This window comes from Melozone crissalis, unplaced genomic scaffold (genome assembly GCF_028551555.1).
Source record: "Melozone crissalis strain CALT ecotype California unplaced genomic scaffold, PUWL_Pcris_2 ptg000019l_1, whole genome shotgun sequence".
NCBI lineage: Eukaryota > Metazoa > Chordata > Aves > Passeriformes > Passerellidae > Melozone > Melozone crissalis.
In genome coordinates, this window is record NW_026535797.1 from 1063736 (window position 1) to 1079346 (window position 15611).

Consider the following 15611-nt stretch of genomic DNA (forward strand, 5'->3'; position numbering starts at 1 on the left):
ATTTGGGAAATGAAAATGCCCCCAAAATGGACCCTGAGTGTCCTGCAGACAGCACAGGGACAGGGGCAGCTGCTCCAGGGTTCTGCAGATGGTTCATCCAGGATCACACCTGGATCTCAGCGTGCAACCCCACCCAGCCAGGGCGTTCTGTCTGCTTGGGAAACAAGAAGAAACCAGGGTGGGTTGTTTTGTTTCCCTCTGAGGGACCTGGTTTCTGTGCTGCATTTCATTTCCTGCAGATACTGGGGCAAAGCCTTGTCCATATGTCAGGGAATCTTGGAATGAGCTGATGCTGAAACCAAAACACTGCCTCTTCACATTGTCACCTTCTCCACAAACCACCCCACAGTTATCCCGTTACTGCTTCTCCAACACCAGGAATTCTTCTCCCCTGTTATGTGCCTTCATCACATTCACACCCTGGAATTATGTGAATTTTCTCTCGTTTTTTTTGTAAAATTTGTGGAGAGAAGCCACTTTAAGCTGGATTAAGCAGAGCCTGGACATTGGAGCAATTCCAGAGCAGGAAAATCCAAGAACCAGGAATTTTCCAGGGTCTTGGTGAATATTTCCATGGCTGTGAGTAAGGGAGCCTGTGGGGCATGCTGAGATATTATTATTATTAATTTATTATTATTATTATTATTATTATTATTATTACTACTACTACTACTACTACTAATAATAATAATAATAATAATAATTTTTAAACACCCCCAAAACCCCCAATTAATTTCCAAACCCTTTTGTTCTTCCACCAGTTAAACCCCAGCTTTCTCTACCCAAATCTCTCACTTCTGATCCAGGCTCTGATATCAATTTACTCCAAAAAAAAAGAACAAACATTTCGGGAAGGCTGACCCGTCCCAGGCACCCCAATGGCCCCGTTTCATCTGCTGCATTATCGAACTCCATTGCAATTATTGACTTTATTTCATATTTTAATTTAATTACACTCGGCCTTTGCTCTAATAAATGCCTGAACCAGGAATTCAGACAAGAAATTCAAACACCCTGAGCCTGCTGAGGAGAAATGCTGAGAGAAAGGTGGTGGTGCTCCCAAATCAATACAGAATACATTCATAAATTAACAATCACTCCAGAGTCAAACACTCATTGCTGGAGGAACACTGCATAATTAAACCACGGGAATGAATAACTAATTAAAATTTAATTTCCATTTTTGGTTCCTTTTTTAAGCCTTTGGTTAAAAAATCACCTTGGCTACCCGACTTTATTTCTGCTGGAGGTTACCCTGGTCGTGACTCCAAACACTGCAGGTTTTTAACTGGATTTGGGCCATTACTCGGGAAAGGGAAAAGGGGAAAAGGGAAAGGATAAGGGAAGGGATAAGGGGAAGGAAAAAGGAAAGGAAAGGAAAGGAAAGGAAAGGAAAGGAAAGGAAAGGAAAGGAAAGGAAAGGAAAGGAAAGGAAAGGAAAGGAAAGGAAAGGAAAGGGAAGGAAAGGGAAGGGAAGGGAAGGGAAGGAAAGGAAAGGAAAGGAAAGGAAAGGAAAGGAAAGGAAAGGAAAGGAAAGGAAAGGGAAAAGGGGGAAGGGGAAAACGGGGAAGGGGAAAAGGAAAGGAAAGGGAAAAAAAAGGCGAAAGAGATCCCCCAGAAAACTATCCAGAGTACAAATGAGCTGCAAAAGCCAAAAGCAAAGCCCTGCCAGGCAGCTGTACACAGGCCAGAAGCAGGACAGGCCTGGAGGCAGGGGTTGGGATGCTGTTGTCCAGGGAAGAAGTTAATGATATTCCTCACACCAAGTGCGCTTTACCATAACCCTGGCTGAGTTTGCACAGGTACAAAAAGAGTTTGCTCAATTGAGCTGACACGGGAGGTTTTATGGAGATAATAAAAGGAACTATCAGGAAAAAGAAAAGATAGATCCTTGCTGGAATCAATCAAAAAGCCTTGAAGAGACTAACAGAAAAGCCAAGTGAGTTTGCCTGCCAATTCAGGAGTTTAAAGGAGGCAGGAAAATACATTTCAATTATGCAATCAAAGATCACTGAACAATCCAAAGGCTATAAAAACAGGGGCTGAAATATTAAAATAGATAAATCTGAAATAACCCCAAAGACAGGCAGCTCAATAAAGACAACAGCAGTGAGAAGTAATTACAGGGGGAGAAGTGAGCAGCTTGTGAATGAGTTCCCTGGGCCTCAGCCACTGGATCTGGGCAGGAATAAAAGGAATAAAAAGTGCAAGAAGGAGAAAAGCAGTGGAGTACCAGGGAGGTTAGGATGGATTTAAAAGGAATTTTGGTGACAAGTGAATGGGAGATGTGCCCTGTGGGAAGCAGCTTGGAGCATGAAAAGGGAAAGGACAGGTGAAGTTAAAAGTCATATTGGGAATTAATGGGAATTAAGAGAAGGAAAGCTGTTTATCTTTTGAGGTAACAAAATTCTGAAAACTTACAGGCACAGAAAATTGAAGATTTTTACAGAGGACATGAAATTCCTTCTCCCTGGGTGTTGATTGGATGGTTTTTGGTGCAAATCTGGCATTCCCTGGTTTCCAGGTTGTCTTCAGTGTTTCCTGTTCCTCCCTGTGGGTTTTGTATTCCAAGAATCTCCCTGCCCCACTGCTGGGGTGGATTTTGTTATGGAATTATGTTTGCAGGTCACAGCTCCAGGGCAGTGATGGAGCTGTTGGACAGTGATGCAAAATTCAGTTTTATCAGGAATAGGAAAAGTCAACCTCAGAGCTGGGAGCACAAACATAAAACATGGGATCTCAGGCCCACAAAATTCACTCCAACTTTGAATTTTAATCAGGAACTAGAGGGAGACAGCTCAGATGTGCAGGGAGGACCTTGGCTCCACCACAGCAGGAAAATTCCCTTATTTACCTCAATGTGCATGTAGGACCTTGGCTCCACCACAGCAGGAAAATTCCCTTTTTTACCTCATTTTTGAAGGAAGCTGAGGACATTTTCTCCCCTGCAGAGTGCCCTGGCTGGGGATGCTGGGCACTCCACAGTCTCTGAAAGGCTGTTAAAACACAAACCAGATTTGTTTCACCCAGGAAGGAACACCCAGGCAGGGGGTGGGAGCTTTCCGATCCAAAATCCCTTTTTCCAGCCCCAACCCCAGGCTGCCCCTCCCGAACTGAGCAGAATCCACTAAAGCAGCAACTCCTCACATTTGGACTAATGAAAATCTGGCTACACTGACTTAAGGCAATTCGCAGTTGTTAAATTTAATTTCCCATCAATAAATATAATTACCTAATTCAATTTCTGCCTCTTAATAAAAATGGTTTCCAATGTCGTTAGAGCCTCAATCCCCAATATCTGAGACTGCTCAGGATTATGGGCTGTGTAAATACAATTTCTGCAAGCAGATGGATTTTCCATGCAGATGGAGAAACACAAATTGGAATCAGTGGCTCTGGCAGCTTCCAACACCTTCAACCTGAAAAAAAGAGAAACAATAAAATTACAGAGGTTTTTGTTCCCCTCTATCTTGCTGAGAAGGGAAAAGCTCTGCTTGTGCCTTCTTTAATTTGACAAGGCTTAAGATGTTCCTTTTCAGGGATTTAATTAGCTAAAATATATCCCCAGCAGAAAAATTAGGAGTGTCCTCGAGGTTTATTTGACGCTCTGCAAACACTGGAGCTCCCTCTCGAGAGGGAAATTTCCTGCCTGGGATGATGGTGCAGGTTTTAATGAAGCCACTTGACCACAGCTCTGGGAGCCAGGAGAGGATTTCTCCTCACAGATCTGTGTCAAAATGTGATTATGGTAAAAGGCCTCGAGCTGCACTGGGGGGTGAGGCTGGATAATGGGAAATTTCCTCATTTCTGCATGGAAAGGGTTCAGGCACAGGGAAGTCACGTCCCAGAGGTGTCCAAGGAATGGGCGGCTGTGGCACCTGGGGACAGGGATGGATGTGGTGGAGTTTGGGTTGGAGGGACCCCAAATCCCCCCCAGTGCCACCCCTGCCATGGCAGGGACACCTCCCACTGTCCCAGGGTGCCCCAATGTCCGGCCTGGCCTTGGGCACTGCCAGGGATCCAGGGGCAGCCACAGCTGCTCTGGGCACCTGTGCCAGGGCTGCCCACCCTGCAGGGAACAATTCCCAATTCCCAATATCCCATCCCACCCTGCCAGGGAACAATTCCCAATTCCCAATATCCTATCCAGCCCTGCCAGGGAACAATTCCCAGTTCCCAATATCCCACCCATCCCTGCCCTCTGGCACTGGGAGCCATTCCCTGTGTCCTGTCCCTCCATCCCTGTCCCCAGTCCCTCTGCAGCTCTCCTGGAGCCCCTCCAGGCCCTGCCAGGGGCTCTGAGCTCTCCCTGGAGCTGCTCCTGCCCAGGTGAGCCCCCCAGGTGTCCCAGCAGAGCTGCTCCATCCCCTGAGCATTTGGGGCCTCCTCTGGATTCCCCAGCAGCTCCGGGTCCCTCCTGGGCTGGGCTCTGCAGGTGGGGCTCACCTGGGCACACAATTCCCCTTTCCTGCTGCCCACAGGTGTCACAGACATGTTTTATGGAAAATCCTTTCCTTAGGATGTTTCCTCCTGAGAAGCTGGGAGGCCTCAGGAACAAAATGCAAACAATGGTTATCTGCTGCTGTGGGATGCAACAGGTGCATCTGGGATTGGTCTCATGGGGTTGTTTCTAATCAATGGCCAATCACAGTCAGCTGGCTCGGACAGAGAGCCGAGCCACAAACCTTTGTTATCATTCTTTGCTATTCTATTCTTAGCCAGCCTTCTGATGAAATCCTTTCTTCTATTCTTTTAGTATAGTTTTAATGTAATATATATCATAAAATAATAAATCAGCCTTGTGGAACATGGAGTCAGATCTTCATCTCTTCCCTCAACCAAAACCCCCATGAACACGGTCACACACAGGGATACCTGGACACCAAGATCTCTCCTTGGCCACAGTTTCCTCCCTGGGTCCCACATTTCCAAGGCTGTGCAGAAGTTCCCACTCCAGGGATCGATTTTGAGCCTCAGCTTGGGAACTGCACCAACATTCAGGCCCTGAGTGACTGAGAGGCCCTGGTGCAGGAATGAGGTGAGAATCCATCACTGCCACGGCTGCCACCTGCAATCCCAACCACTGCTGAGCCCCTGGAGAGCAGGGGAACAGGGGAAAGATGGGAATGAAGGCAGCCTTAAAAAACTAAACCCGAGAAAACTTTGCAGAATACAAATCAGAGCCCAACCACAGCTGGTGTGGAGCTTTTAATTGCTTTTAAGGGAAGCAATTCCCCGTGGGCTGGGAAGATGGGACAGCTTGAGGTCTGAAGTCATTTACCAAGTCTATTGTTCCGAGGTGCCTTCAGGCAGAATCACTTCTCTCTTTGCTGGGCTTTTTTTCTCTTTTTTAATATTGCTTAGCTGTGGGAAGCACCATTCCAGCCTGCCATGCGGAAATTTGTGTTGGTTTTGCTGGCAATTGGGCCAGTTCTGATGGGATGGGGGGATGCTCCAGCAGCGCAGGGATCTGCTGGCACCAGGCTGGGCTGGCTGGGGCAGGGACCCCTCCAAACCCCCCTGCAGCTCCCCAGCCTCCATTCCCTGTGCTGGGAGTGCATTTTCCAGCTGAACTAAAATGCTGTTTGCTCCTTTTCCATCACAGGAGGCTCTGTGGGGAGCTCCAGCAGGGAGGAAAAGGATAAATGCATGTTTTGCCACCCAAATTCCAGAGAGAATCTTTGTTTGTCCCATTTCTCTTCTTGCACAAACGTTGTTCCCTTCGTGCTCTCTCTCCCCATTCCCAGGCACTGGGGCCACATCCCAGATTTTCACTTGGAAAATCAGACTCCAGGCTCAGCCTCAAGCACAATCCAGATAGAAATGGTGAAAGTGACCCCAGGAATCCCAGGAGCCTGGGGAAAGAAGGTTGGAGTCCCTCCTGGGGAAGGCTTGGCAATGTGTTGAAGTCCTTTAACAGAATAAACAGAATAACCCTGGTGATGTCCTTTAACAGAATAACAGAATAACCCTGGTGATGTCCTTTACCAGATAACCCTGGTGATGTCCTTTAACAGAATAACCCTGGTGATGTCCTTTAACAGAATAAACAGAATAACCCTGGTGATGTCCTTTAACACCCACCCCTTCACAGAGCCTGCTGCTGAAAACCTCCTCTCCCCAAACCACATCCTCATCCTTTGCCTCACTCTCTCTGAGCAGAATAACCCAATGTTCCCCTAAAATTCACCAGGTGAGCTCCCAGCAGAGCTGCAGCCAGAGCAAATGAGGCAGACATGTACATTTTCTGAGATAATCCCAACCGAGTCAGGAGTGTGATGAGGAGGAAACTCGTGGAGAGGAAGGAAATGCAGAGAACAATATTTCTGCAGCATCAGCAGGCCCTGACTTGGCTGCATTTAAAACAAAGTCACTTCATTTGCAGTTATTTCTGCCTGCTTCCCAGCCTGTCTGCTCGGGCTGGGTGAAGCACCTGATTTATTGCAGACTGCTGCCAGTGGCTGAGGAGCTTTTGGGGAGTTTGTCAGAGTTCAGCTGCACTTCTTCACTGCCACTGGTGTTATCTTTACGGGATGAATTGTGGAAAAGGGGAAGACAAAAAGAAGAAAAAGGGAAAAACAAAGGAGTGCATCAATTTGGCCATGAAAAACAGCCCCTGGTGGCAGATAAAGCAGGGGCTGTCATGGCAGCCTGGGATGAAAGGGAGGTGTGGGGAATGAGGGATGAAAGGGAGGTGTGGGGAATGAGGGATGAAAAGGAGGTGTGGGGAATGAGGGATGAAAAGGAGGTGAGGGGAATGAGGGATGAAAGGGAGGTGTGGGGAATGAGGGATGAAAGGGAGGTGTGGGGAATGAGGGATGAAAAGGAGGTGTGGGGAATGAGGGATGAAAAGGAGGTGTGGGGAATGAGGGATGAAAAGGAGGTGTGGGGAATGAGGGATGAAAGGGAGGTGTGGGGAATGAGGGATGAAAGGGAGGTGTGGGGAATGAGGGATGAAAAGGAGGTGTGGGGAATGAGGGATGAAAGGGAGGTTTGGGGGAATGAGGGACTTGTCAGGGAAGGGTTTTCCATGAGGATTGCACAGCTGATCCTCAGCCCCAGGGATTGATGCACACAGCTCGTCCCGAGCTGCTCTTTGTTCCCCTCACACAAAGGGTGAGTGAAGGGAAGATGGAAGGAGTGTCCTTGTTGCAAACACCTGAGAAATGGTGAATTGTGGTGAATTTTGATTAAGGTGTGTTAATTGATCATCCCAGCTGGCATTAGCCCCCATCAATAATGAAAATGGTGATGAAAGAGAGACAAATGTTGTTGTCTGTACAGTGGCAGAGCCAGAAGCGTTGGACCCATGGTTTTCCCAGCAATTTTGGTTTCCTTTCATTTGTTTTCTTGGGGACCCTGGGCACAGAGCCCCGTGTGGAGCCAGGGCTGGGCTGGAGCTGCTCCTGAGGGGCTGCAGGGAGGAGTGCAGTGGGAAATGGATTGTTCTGTGATGGGACATCACCAGGGTTATTCAGTTGTAGGACACCACCAGGGTTATTCTGCTCACAGAGAATGAGGCAAAGGATGAGGCTGTGGTTTTGGGGAGGTTTCCAGCAGCAGCCTCTGTGAAGGGGTGGGTGTTAAAGGACATCACCCCATGCCCTGAGCACTGGGAGGTCAGGGTCAGCCTGGGAGGATTTGGGGAGGATTTGGAGAAGGGAAATGGGAGAGGAGGGGTTAAAGCACCAGCCCAGCTGGAGTCAGGGATCCCCCACAAGCCCCTCCTGAACTGACCCAGTCTGGTTCCTCACAGCCCCAGCAAAGGCTGCTCCTGAGGTTCACCCAGGCCAGAAATGGTGATCCAGGGAACCCCAGAGCACAGAACCTTCCCCCAAACCCCACAGCCTGCCGGGGCACTGGGATGGAGCTGGGACATCTGCACCTCCCTGTGCTCCGACAGCCAGGGAGGAGCTGGTTCTCCGTGATTTTATTCATTAATCACCTCTTCACACCCTTGAGATATCCTCCTGCAGCTCTACAGTTAATTAAACCCTCACATTGTTTCTCTTCTGGGGGTGCTGGGTGTTCTGCTCCTCCCAGGAATTCCACTGTACAAAGCACAGCATCCCTGCAGGGCTCCTGCTCTGAGACAGAGACAATTGTCATTCCCAATCCACAATTGCCATTCCCAATCCACAACTGCCATTCCCAATCCACATTGTCATTCCCAACCCACAATTGTCATTCCTAGTCCGCAATTGTCATTCCTAATCCACAACTACCATTCCCAACCCACAACTGTCATTTTCAATCCACAACTGCCATTCCCAATGCACAATGGTCATTCCCAAAGCACAACTGCCATTCCCAATGCACAATTGTCATTCCCAACCCACAACTGCCACTCCCAATGCAATGTTTCTGCACCCATCCCAGCACAAGAAAAATCTGGTGCAGAGAGTCCAGAGTGCCCTGCTCTGCAGCCAGGCTGGGAGAGCTCACCTGGAGCCCCTTCCAGACCAATTCCAGCCATAAACACCCAAACTTCATTTTCTTCGTTTCACCACCGACCTCTGCTTTCTCCTGAGCAGAGAAAACTCCATTTGCAATTATCCATGGGAACGAGCCAGGCTGTTCTAGGGCTGCCCTTGGATACCATCAGACTGTAAATGCAAGCTCTGAAGTGCTCAGAACCTGCCACTTCCACGCTTCAAATACACAGGAACACCAGAAAACAAACCAAAAAACCAAAAAATCAAAATAAAACAAAAAAAAGCCCCCAAAAATAAAATAACCCCAAAAAATCCCAGGGGCAATCTCCCCTTCCCTGAGGGTTTCTGAGAGCCCCTCAGCAGTCAGAATTCCTGCTGTTTCTCCTCTCCCAGGCTGATATTTCCCCCCACACAGTTTGCTGTCTGTTCCTTGGCAGGAAGGTGCTCTCCCTGAACTGCCCCAGGAGAAACTGGGCTCAGAAACGCCCATCAGAGGAGCTCCTTGTTATTTAAACAATCATTATGAAGCATCTAGTGGAAAAGGTCTGTTCTATGCTGACAGCCCCTACGGCTGATGGCTCCAGTGAAGGATTTCAGCATGAGCTGCACGCTGTAAAATCCATGGCATGGCTGGGTTGGAAGGGACTCCAGTTCCCAGAATTCAAATCTCATTTTCTGGGGGTATTTGATCCCAGCAAGGGCCAGCTAAACAAGGCAATTTGGTCCAAAGCCTGGGGATGCAGCATGGAAAATACAACAGCAGCTGATTTACTCCACAGCCTCAGAAATGTTTTCACTCCAAGCCTGGCAGACAAATGGGGAGCTCAGCCCAGGATCTCCAGCAGAGCTGTAGAAACAATTGATTTTCCAGTTCAGTAGCCAAATTGGAAAAGTAAATAGTTTGAAATTACCCAGAATGGGGCTTTTTGTTGGTTTTCTTGTTGAATTGAAACATGGGCTGAGGAGCTGCAGCTTCCCCAGCAGCCTGGGCAGGGGATGGGATTTCCAGCAAACACAGGGATGGTGAGGATTGAGCACCCTGACCCCTCCAGAAAAGGGTTCTTGTCACCACCCTGAGCCTGGTGGGAGGAGAGTGGGGGCCCTCTCCCTGCTCCTGCTCCCATGGGCTCCATCAGCTGAGAAAAGCCAGGGCCAGGTGCCCTCCCACCAGCCCTGCCTCACTCCAGGGGATGGAATTATTCCCACAGGAATTATTGCCAATGGAATTGTTGCCAATTTAATTATTCCCACAGGAATTATTCCCAGTGGAAGTATTGCCAATGGAATTATTGCCAATGTAATTATTCCCACAGGAATTATTCCCACAGGAATTATTGCCAATTTAGTTATTCCCACAGGAATTATTGCCAATGGAATTATTGCCAATGGAATTATTCCCACAGGAATTATTGCCAATGAAATTATTGCCAATGGAATTATTCCCACAGGAATTATTCCCAATGGAAGTATTGCCAATGGAATTATTGCCACAAGAATTTTATTCCCAATGGAATTATTGCCGATGGAATTATTGCCGATGGAATTATTCCCACAGGAATTATTATTCCCACAGGAATTATTGCCAATGGAATTATTGCCGATGGAATTATTCCCACAGGAATTATTATTCCCACAGGAATTATTGCTGATGGAATTATTCCCACAGGAATTATTGCCGATGGAATTATTCCCACAGGAATTATTATTCCCACAGGAATTATTGCTGATGGAATTATTCCCACAGGAATTATTGCCAATGGAATTATTGCCAATGGAATTATTATTCCCACAGGAATTATTGCCAATGGAACTATTCCCACAGGAATTATTCCCGATGGAATTATTACCAATGAAATTAATCCCACAGGGATTATTGCCACAGGAATTATTATTCACACAGGAATTATTGCCGATGGAATTATTATTCCCACAGGAACTATTCTCAATGGAATTATTCCCAATGGAATTATCGCTGATGGAATTATTCCCGACGGAGTTATTCCCAAAGGAATTATTATTCCCACAGGAGTTATTCCCTGGTTTCCGATTATTAAAAATTACTGAAAAAATTATCTCTGTTTTGAATCACAAATGAAAAATCTGTGAGTTCTGATTTATATTTATTTAGAAAGATAATAATCTCCTAAAGATAATAAGAAATGCTTTACCAAACACTTGGAGATGGTCTTTCCAGTATTTTCTTAAAACTAATCAAGTTCGAAATCCCAAGTTTCCTTTTATAAACAAGGTCATAAAATGCCTTAAAAATCTCCCAGGAAATTCATGGAAATTTATTCAGTCTGGTATGAGAGAGTAAATCTCTGTTATGCTTGTGGATCCTTCCCCAATCCATGTACATTTTAATTAAGCCCATTAATTTTACAGGATTGCTGCTTGTTTGTTGCTGGATTGTTGCTCTGAAGAAAGCAGCTTTTTTTCTATGGAAATTAAATTCCAAGAACTTCAAAGTAAGGTTTTATAACAACCAGCACTGAAACCAGCACTGAGAAACACAAAACGTTTTCTGCTGCATAGAAAGCTTGGTTTGGTTTTCTTGTTTGTGTAACACCATGGAAAAATTATTTATTTTATTACTGGTCCACTGGGAAAATCTACATGTTTCCTCATGCTCAGTGTCATTCCAAAGGATCCTGATCCATTACCTACTATCTAAGATTATTGGAAGAATTTCCATCTGTCATTGTGGCTTCCAGGCCAAATTTCCTAATTTTCCGGTCATTATTGATTTGATTTTTTGCAGCAACTCTTCCACCTCTGATGTTCGATTTTATCTCAATCTTTACCAGCACTCAAGAACTCAAAGCCAATTAAAACATCCTCAGGGAAAAATGGATTTGTAGTTTGACAAATATTCCATGAAGCTGCTCAGGACTGGGATTGAAAGCTTAGAAGCCTAAAAACAAGGAATGGTTTGGGCTGGAAAGGACCTAAATCCCATTCAGTGCCATGGGAGGGACACCTTCCACTGTCCAGGTGCTCCCAATGTCCAGCCTGGCCTCGGGCACCTCCAGGGATGGGTATCCACAATTTTCCTTGGATATTATTCTCCCTATTGGCACAAAATCCACACAAAACCCATCACACAACAAGTTCAGCCAAGCAGACTTGAAAATCTCTGTGCTTTCTGTCTAAATTACCGTCAGCATTGGAAAAAAAAAAACAAAAAAACCAACCAAAAAACAGCTTGCTTCAGTGCAGGGACTTAAATTGTCAGAAGAATTCCTTGTGTCTCCATAAAGGCAACATAAATCCTGGCAAAAGCCATTCTCCACCCAAAACAACTCATTCTCCAGGTTGTGTTTTCCCAGGCTGCCTCCGGAACCTGTCTGGGAGGAAAATGAAGAACGAGTACATGAAGGAAATCATAATTTACAAGATGTTCTGAAGCCAGGCTGCATTTAAAACAACTGGAATTTGAGATTCGCTTGTCAGGGAGAAAAAAAAAAAAAAAAAAAAAGAGCTAACAAGGAAACCATGTAAATGCAGTGCGTTTGTTGTGCTCCTGCTAAAAATGCTGGAGGTGTCTGACAGATCCCCATAATGAGCTCCCATCTGCAGGTGGAAGGAAAGGGAAACTCGTTCAGGGCTGCAGGGAGTGGGAGAGCAGGGAAAACCTGGAAAAGCAGGGGCAGCACCAACAGGAGCTCTGAGCCCCGCTGTGTGTTTTCCTTGGAATCCAAGGAATAAACTGATTATTTGTTGGGAAAATAATTCAGTGTCAAGGAGGGGAAAGGCTCATGGCTTGTGAGGTTTGTGCCCTCTGGAAGTAGCATTGTATTTATTCAGAAAGATGATAGCAGAGGTTTGTGCCCTGTGGCTCTAAGAGAAGCAGATCCCAGAATCCCAGACTGGTTTGGGTGGGAAGGGACATGGAAATCCACCCCTAAATCCCACCCCCTGTCCCTGTCCCACATCCCTTGGGCACTGCCAGGGATCCAGGGGCAGCCACAGCTGCTCTGGGCACCTGTGCCAGTGACACAGAACAGGGTGAAAGACCCAAAGTAGCAAAGTTGAAGGAAAATGTTTTCATATATTATTTTAAATAAAATTCCTGCCAGCTAAGAGCAAAGCCAAGCCCCAAAGCCTTGAGGTTCTCCATGAGTGCAGAGGGAGAGCATCCTAGAGTAAATCCGGGCTTGATCCACACAGGAGCTGGACTCTGTGGGTCCCTTCCAGCTCAGGATATTCCAGTTCTCCTGCCTGGCACTGCCACCTTCCCCTCCCACCCTGTGCACACCACTCGTGGCTCTTGCCCCTCCAGTCCCAATTCCAAAGTGCATTTTTGTGCCATTCAGGCGTCCAAGGTCCCTTTTTTGGGCTCTCTCCTTTCCTTCACCAGAAAATAACATCTTCTCTCAATCACAAAACAAACAAGGTCCAGCTAAACCTCACAGAATTGTGGAAATCCTGAGGGATCACCCAGTCCAGCTCCTGACCCTGCACAGGACACCCCAAAATCCCACCCTGTGCTGACAGCACTGTCCAACCCCAGCAAAGGCTTGCCCATGGTGAATTAAATCAATATTTGGGAGACAAAATCTCGGTCCTACACTATTTTGTCTCCCCCACTGCCAGTCCAGGCCTCAAAAATCAAGCAAAAATCCCAACTCCTCCTTCCACCCTCACTCTAAACCCTCCCAACAATTGCTCCTCTCCATTTCCAGCTCTTCGCCCAAGGCTCCTAAAACATCGTACGGGGATTTGGGAGCCCCATTTGAAACAAATTGTTTTAATTAAACCAGTAATTTCCAACCCCGGGAGATGTAAACTATTAAAGAGCTGCCAGGAGGGAGAGGCGCTGATGGAGAGCAGTGAGCAATTACAGCCAAGCTGCTGCTGGTTCTCTGGGAGAAGGGCTGGGAAAGCAGAGCCAGGCGTCCCTCATCACCCCCAGAGCCTGCCCAGAGCCCAGGATCCCCCTCCCAGAAAGGCTCAGCATCCCCAGAGCTCAGGATCCTCCTCCTAGAAAGAACACTCAGCTGGAAATCAACCAGAGAGCGGCATCTAAAAATAAATATATTTGCAATTTCCACTCTGATCTGCTGAAGTGCAGAAGCAGAGACTCATGGAATGGTTTGGTTGATAAGGGACCCCAAACCCCCCCAGTGCCACCCCAGCCATGGCAGGGACACCTCCCACTGCCCCAGGGTGCCCCAGTGTCCAGCCTGGCCTTGGGCACTGCCAGGGATCCAGGGGCAGCCACAGCTGCTCTGGGCACCTGTGCCAGGGCTGCCCACCCTGCAGGGAACCATTCCTGCCCAATATCCAATCTAAATTTACCTTTTTTCAATTTAGCCATATTTCAGCATTTCAGGGACTTACCCTTCTCAAGAAAACCACCCTGTTCTGGAAGCCAGGAGATCCAAATTTTACTTCCAGGCACCATCATCTCTCCTGAAATAATCCAGAATTACCTATATTTGGAAACACACACAGAAAAGAAATAAAAAATTTACAGCCATTTTTGCAATGTGGATTGCTAGTGAGGAACAAAATTCAGTTTGTGTTCAACAACTCAGCTTCTCAGAGTGAGAGGCAAAGCATGGGAGCGCAACTCCCGAGGGAGGAAAAAGTAAGAAAACAAAAAATTGAAAACCCCAGAACTTTTCCCAACCGAAATCTCCATCTCTTTCCTGTCAATCACGGGCAGATTTCCCCTGGGTTTCTCCTCAGGGAGCCCAGAGCAGCTCTGTGCACCCACAGCCCCCAGAGCCGCTCATTGCTCCTGGGAATTCCGTCAGCCGCCAGCTCTGGAGACAGCCGGGAGGAGAAAAGTGGGATTCTTGTTAACAGCTCCCTCCTTGCTCACTGCAGGCTCGTTACATCCCAGCAATATCAAGCAGCTGTTCCAGGCAGTGCCATGTGGAGCCTTTTCCCTCCTCTCACAACCCCGGCGTCACCAAGGCACACGAGCGGGTGGCGCCGCACTTTGTCACAGACATCTTTTATGGAAAATACTTTCTTTAGGATTTTTCCTCCTGAGAAGCCTCAGGAACAAAATGCAAACAATGGTTATCTGCTGCTGTGGGATGCAACAGGGGCATCTGGGATTGGTCTCATGGGGTTGTTTCTAATTAATGGCCAATCACAGTCAGCTGGCTCGGACTCTCTGTCTAAGACACAAACCTTTGTTATCATTCTTTGCTATTCTATTCTTAGCTGGCCTTCTGATGAAATCCTTTCTTCTACTCTTTTAGTATAGTTTTAATGTAATATATATCATAAAACAATAAATCAGCCTTGTGGAACACGGAGTCAGATCCTCGTCTCTTCCCTCACCCTGGGACCCCAGTGAACACTGTCACAGTACTTCACCCGTAACTCTCCTGCAAGAACTAAACAACATTAAACAGAATTACCAGGGCTGGAATCACGGGCACATCAGGCCTCTTAGATCCCACTGAAGGATGTTTAAGCAGACATCCCACAAGGGCAAGCAGACAAATTGAGGTTTCCCGCTGCAATCCCGGGGACAGCGGGAGAATGCTAAGCAGGGATCCAAGCGACGCGGCGCAGCAAAGCGTTTTGCCTCATTTTTAATTTAAATGTAGTTACAGAGATGGGGAGCCTGGAGGCACCAATCAAAGCCCACAGGATGATTAAGTCCTCTGAGCACACCGAAATCACCACTGCCCAGCACCGCTCCAGTCGTCCGAGGAGGAATTCTCTCAGCACAAAGTCGCTTGCTGCCTTTCATTTTTTTCAAAGTGTTTTCAAAAAACACGATTTCTCTGTGGCAAAGGAACCCTTTGAAGCGGCCCAAATAGCCTTTGAAGTGAAAATAGAGGAGTCATTCTGTATTCATGCCCCCTTTTTCCCTCTCCCCCCTCCCAAAAATGAAGGTGTAGGACTTGGTGAAAAATTCATGTCCTGGAATAGGCGGCCTCGGCTGGTGACATCAGAGGCATTCAGGGGAACAAAACGGCACTAAAATGGGAGTGGAGAGATCCTCGGGTGCAAATCAAAGACTCTGGATGGAAATGCTGCTTAATTAGTGCAGATAAAGAGGCACGAACTGGCAGGCAGAAGGTGGCAAGGCAGAAAATTCAGGAGGCATTAATGGGCTGGTGAAAATGTCGCTCTTTGGAGCTGCCAGCCTCGCTTAGAAAGCTAAAAAATTTATTAAACCTCGGTGAATGTTGCTTTTCTCAGTCA

At 47.1% G+C, this 15611-nt stretch overlaps 1 long non-coding RNA gene across 1 annotated transcript; it reads right to left on the reverse strand.

Annotated features, from left to right (window-relative positions):
- Positions 1–11650: 11650 nt before the first annotated feature.
- On the reverse strand, positions 11651–14955 carry LOC128937360 (uncharacterized). Its single transcript, XR_008483045.1, has 3 exons — positions 14816–14955; positions 13779–13870; positions 11651–11782 (listed from the first exon to the last, which is right to left on the reverse strand). It is a non-coding gene; the product is annotated as an uncharacterized LOC128937360 (long non-coding RNA).
- Positions 14956–15611: the final 656 nt, after the last annotated feature.